This window comes from Equus caballus, chromosome 30, assembly GCF_041296265.1.
Source record: "Equus caballus isolate H_3958 breed thoroughbred chromosome 30, TB-T2T, whole genome shotgun sequence".
NCBI lineage: Eukaryota > Metazoa > Chordata > Mammalia > Perissodactyla > Equidae > Equus > Equus caballus.
This window is the reverse complement of record NC_091713.1, coordinates 19,370,222-19,376,221: the sequence shown is the minus strand read 5'-3', so window position 1 is coordinate 19,376,221 and position 6,000 is coordinate 19,370,222. Positions and strand designations below refer to the sequence as shown.

At 45.3% G+C, this 6,000-nt stretch overlaps 1 non-coding gene across 1 annotated transcript; it reads right to left on the bottom strand.

The window, feature by feature from the left end:
• Positions 1-3,930: 3,930 nt before the first annotated feature.
• LOC111771365 (U6atac minor spliceosomal RNA) lies at positions 3,931-4,053 on the bottom strand. Its single transcript, XR_002805177.1, has one exon. It is a non-coding gene; the product is annotated as a U6atac minor spliceosomal RNA (small nuclear RNA).
• Positions 4,054-6,000: the final 1,947 nt, after the last annotated feature.

The window sequence follows — 6,000 nt, the reverse complement described above, 5'->3', positions numbered from 1 at the left end:
GAAAGAAATGTGTTTTTATAATCCTGCTTTGTGGCTGGTGGGAAAAAAATCCTTCAAGTCCCCAAGGAATGTTAGGAAAGCCTCCATTAAATTCTAGTCTTCAAATCTGTCTGAGTCATAATAACTATAATAAACTCTGGGAGTGTGTGTTTTCTTGGAGTTTTTCTTTTGGCCAGTTATGTTAGGGGTAGGGAGAGGGCAGCAAAAAGGAACAGGCAAGTTTTACAAGCATAATAAGAAAATGTACAAATTGGGATGGTTTCATAAGTAAGGAGAACCTCTCTGTGTTTAGTCAAGAAACTGTATTTGTGAGCCAGCCCTGCTGGTCTAGTGGTTAAAGTTCGGCGCTCTCACTGCTTTGGTGGCCCAGGTTCATTTCCCGGGCGTGGAACCACACCACCTGGCTGTCAGTAGCCATGCTGTGTCAGCAGCTCACATAGAAGAACCAGAAGGACTTACAACTAGGATATTCAATCAGACACTCGGGTTTTGGGGAGGAAAAAAAAAAAAGAGGAAGATTGACAAGAGATGTTAGTTTGGTTGCAAAAAAAACCAAAAAGAAACTGTGTTTGCAGAGTTCCAGAGGAAGAAGGTGTTGGGATGAGAGAGTAGGATTGGGTTGGAGGTAGGTAGACTATACGCAGCATTATGTCCCTTTCCATGGAGGATATGTACAAACCTGTGTTCCCTCTGCTGGCAATGCCTTTCCCCACTTCTCACCCTACTCACCACACCCTTCACTGAGCTGAGGCAGTTATCCTTCAGGGCTCAGCTGAAATGTTTCCTTGGCATCTTGCACTTTCCCCTTCGTAGCATTCATCGCTCTTGCAATTAATTGTTTGCATCATTAGTTGCTTCAGGCCAGGTTTCCCTACTGCATGGTAAGCTCCATGAATGACAACAATGTCTGTGTCCATTTTGCTTATAGCTTAAAAGTGTCTGGCCCATAGTAGAGGCTCAATAAATCTATAAGTATTTAGTGAATGGTTTTAGGATCTCTTCCTTGCCTCTAATCCCCCAGGATCTTTATGAAGCCCATTCAGAGGGCAGCTAAGCAATAGAGAGCCTTTCAACATGGCTGCTCCTGGCCTCCCCTCTCTCTCCATACTACCCTGGCACATCCCATCTTCAAACCAAGGAGTGTTCTTACAGAGGTAGGTCTAGCAGAGAGGGGGTTCACTGGCCTGGGTTTAAACAAGCAATGTAGAAATAACCTCCAAAGGCATTGACTACTGTGGAAGAAGCGAGTCCCAGCAATCCCCTGACTGGTGTGGATGTGTGTCTGAGCAGGATGGAAGTGCCCCATGGGTGGACTGAAAGCAAAGTGATGTGAGCCCCAGAATACCATTCCAAGGACTTGGTTTTCTGTTGAGCTATTTCTTTCTTAAGTAACTCAACAGCATGGCAAGGGGTGGAGGTTAACTGATTTCATCAGGGTAACAATTCTCCTTAAAGATTCTCAAAAGGAAAAGTAAACCATATGCAAACTGGAGTTCTTTGAGTTCTTGGTAACAGCTTTCTTTCCACACACCTCATAGCACCCTGGCTGACAGCCCCTCCAGAGAGCCAATCTGTAGGCACTCTCCAGTTTACAACGTGCTTTTGACGTACATGCCATCAGATCCTCACATATATGCGAGGCATTATCATCATCGTAGGATATATGTTGTATTAGCATCATCATGCTTATTTTATGGTTGACAGAATGAAGGCCCACAAAGATTAGGAAACCTGCCCCCCGTCACATAACCAGCACTGCCAGAGCTGGCGTGTAGACAGGATGCTCTCCCAGCCACCCACCACTTCCCTCTCACCCATGTCATGAGGTCCAAATTCTTTCCAAGGAAACAGGTTGATGTTGTTAGGACCTGAGGCATTGCCTTGCAGCAGGCAGGCAGACCCGGACATTAGCACTCTAGCGTGGGGCCAAGCTGATCACTTCCGGTTGTGATCCAAGAAAAGGAAAACCTCTCCACAGGCCAACAACATTGTTATTAAGCTCTCTTGACCCAGCCACCTCACAGTGACCCCAATGCTTGCTCTCTCCAGGGTGTGGGGGTGTGGGGAGTCCACCTGGGCAGACAGCCCTGTGCTCTCTGCACTAGTAGAGGTGGGAGCAGGGGTGTGAGCCTGTGGAAACCCTGCCCAGGGACTGGCTCCAGGAAGCGCGTCCAGTGGCCATGTGGAAGTCCACTGCGGAGGGCTGGGTACAGGGCAAGGAGGTAGGAGCCAGGTCTGTATTCCAAAATCAGCCTCCAGCCTGTTGTCCCCAGAAGAGGAGATCTCAGGGGAGACCACAGTCCTGAGCAAAAAACAAAAGGGTAATAAGGGAGGAAGTAAATGAAGTTGTTTATCTCACTTATTTATTTTTCCTCCCCCATTTCCGCTTATGTTCCTCCAACCAAAATCCGCCTTGCCTCTGGTTTCTCCAGCCACTATCTGGCTAGTAACCTCTCACATTCACATTCTCAGCCCCTCTCTGCTCCCCATAATCTCTTCTCCAGGCTTTGCTGAGCGCTGTATTTACCAGCACACAGGATTTCCGTAGGTGATAACTGCTGGGCCTGGTCACTCCAGAGCTGTCCCTCTGCTCCTTGCGGGTGTCTATTTACAGCAAGGGAAGAATTTCTGATCTCTCCCAAGAATGTGACTGTCCTTAGGGTCTCCCCTATACCAACAACTGAGTAAGCCTCTTGGTAAGCAACACCCCCCTCCGGTCCCTCCCTCTCTGGTTTCTAAGTGTGTGAGTGCCCCAAATGGAGAGACAGATATAAAGTATGAAGAAGAAAAATTTTCAGACGTGGGTCACTCACTCACAAATCTCTAGTCAGAGGATTGTGGGGTGGGGCCTCCTTGCCAGGCCTCCGCAATCCGGGTTCCACAGGAAGGGGATACAGCGCCCCCTAGTAGCCATTTTCACAAAACAGGCACCCACCTCACAGCATTCACTCCCTCCAGGACTGCCAGCTTAATACGCAAAAAAGTACGCACCTCACAGGGGGATTTGTTTTTTGCTTTTTAACTTTCTATTGTGGTGTAATGCACATTCAGAGAAGTACACAAGTCACAAGCTCCATAAAGTTTCACAAAGTGGACACACTGAGGTAATCAGCACCCAGATCAATAAGAGTATTTCCCACATCTGGAAACCCTTTCTAGGCTGCAGCCAAGCCACTATCCACCTCCTCCCCGCCCCTAACCCCCAGAACCACTATCCTGACTTCTAATACCATAGTTTACTTTTAAGAAGCTGGATCCTAAAGATGCACAGGAAAGATTTTAATTTTTCTTAATCAACAATATCTGGGAGGAGAGGGGGCTTGTTGAGCTTGATCAGGGTGTTTTCTTTTTACTTTCAACAGTCGAGATCCTTAACTCCTTAACACCACATCAACTGTGAGGAATTTTAGAAAAAGAATCATCTTAGTGAGAAACCTAGCTGTGGGCAGAATGCCAAGCGTGGAGGAAAAGTGGAATGAGATAAACAAGATGAAGGCATGGTGAAGAGACAGGGGCCACATGAAGCTGAGGCCAGCGGGGGAGGGGAGGGGGGCCCACAAGGATAGCAAGAAACTGAGACACATGTTAATATTTTTACCAAAGGGAGAGAGAAAAGATTTCCGACTTCTCCCAGCAGTCTTCAACCCATCCTTGTCTCTTTGTATTTTTTCCCTATTTCTAGAGACACTGTTTTCAGCAAAGCCACACGCCCACCTCTTTACTTTAAACAAGCATTGAACAACAGAAGTATAACGTGAGCCCCATATGTAATTTTTTTTATTCTGGTAAAATACACATGACATAAAATTCACCATTAGTGACATTTAATGCATTCACAATATTGTGCAACCATCACCACTATCTAGATCCAGGACATTTTTCTCATGCCGGAAGGAAACCTCACATCCATGGTGCAGTCACTCTCCTTTCTCAAAATCATGTGATGCCACCAAGTAGGCGGAAATGCCTTCACTATACGTGTGTTGCACGGGGCTGAGGGCCTTTTCCATCCTCATTAAGGGGACTGCTCACCTTCTCTCCTCTATACAACATCCACATATATAATTTAAAACTTTCTAGTAGCCACGTTAAAAAGAGAAAAAGAAATAGATGAAATTAATTCTAATTTATTTAACCCAATATAGTCAAATTGTAATCATTTAAATGAGTCATCATTATAAAAATGATTGCCAAGATAGCTTACACTCTTTTATTTGTACTAAATCTTTGAAATCTGGTGCGTATTTTACACATACAGCGTATCTCCATTTGGACCAGCTACATTTCAATTGCCCCATGCGGCTAATGGCTACCATGTCAGACAGTGTGGCTCTTGACAATTTGTAGAAAACTGTCAATATCCAAAATTATCTTTTTTTTTTTTTTTTTTTTTTGGTGAGGAAGCTTGGCCCTGAGCTAACATCTGTTGCCAATCTTCCTCTTTCTTTTTTTCTCCCCAAAGTCCCAGTACATAGTTGTCTATCCTAGTTGCAGGTCCTTCTAGTTCTTCTATGTGGGATGCCACCAGAGCATGACTGGATGAGTGGTGCTAGGTCTGGGCCCAGAATCCGAACGGGCGACCCCTGGGCCGCCAAAGTGGAGCAGGTGAACTTAACCACACTACGCTATCAGGCCGGCCCCCCTCCCAAAATTATTTTTTTAAAAAGTGATTATTAAATACACAAACGTTCTGAGGCTATAGTTTTATTTTAAATATCAATTTGTTTTCTTAATTACAAAAAATAAAATATCTGGAAACTACAGAAAGAAAAATCACCTATAAGCGCCAATGCAAGAAAAACTCTAATGACTTTTTTTTTTTTACTCCCCAGATCCCCCCAGTATATAGTTGTATATTTTAGTTATGGGTCCTTCTAGTTGTGGCATGTGGGATGCCGCCTCAGCATGGCCTGATGCGTGGTGCCATGTCGGCGCCCAGGATCTGAACTGGCGAAACCCTGGGCCACCGAAGCGAGCGCGCAAACTTAACCACTCGGCCACCGGGCGGCCCCCTGTGAGGACTTTTTAGCACTCCGTGTGTTACGACTTCTTCGCAGTTCTCTTCTCATCATTGTCTGCACCATATAGGGGCATTACCACCCCTTTGAGGTGTGAAACTGAAGGTCAACATGACCACTTCCCAGAGGCAAACGTGCAGCTTTCCCCAGAGTCATGATTGTCTGTCATTCCACCGGGCCCGGCAGTGACCCCTGAGGACAACTGCAGGTTTGCTCTGTGGCTGACAACCCTCCTGTTCCAACAGCAGTTGTCTAGTAAGGCAAGAGGTCTAGCCTAGAAACATGGACTTGAATTCACTGCTCTGTCAAAATTCCTTCCAAACGTCAGATCCTTACAGCTTTCTCTCTCACGCACATTTGAACCTAAGTTTGAAAACATGACCTGGGTAATGAGGAGCCTGGTGAACTAGCTTGTGTCTAGGATACCTTAACGTGAACATTCCAGGGTGCTAGGATGTCATTCATCTCCTCCACCCGACAGATACACATGAACACACAAACACACACATGCACGCTGCGCAGGTCTCCAGTTCCACCCCCATAGAACAGCCCACAAACGAGTGAGAACACCTCTGCTCAGCCTTGCTGACTTGCTGGGAAAACCCAGTGAGCTAAACAGAAGAACCTTTATTTAGCATGCATGCTCAGAAAGAAGAAAACCTACCAGAGACCAGACTCAGTATCGAAGAATGTAAAAACATTTTTTTAGATTTCCCAGAAGCTTCATGCCACAATGCCCCAAGTTGGGAAAAAAATGTGCCATTTCATATGTTTATAACAACATCTGATTTAATATTATACAGTTTTGCTTAGTCACAAACCAGAACAAATACTTGCAGATTTATTACATCCTTCTATTCAGAGACTTAAGTAATCATAGTTAATAATGCGGCCATTCCATAGCCCAGGGAAAAGCTTTATAACTCTTTGGGCCTTAAGATTCCTGAGAGACAGGTTATTTTCAAGAAGGATTTAAGGTTTT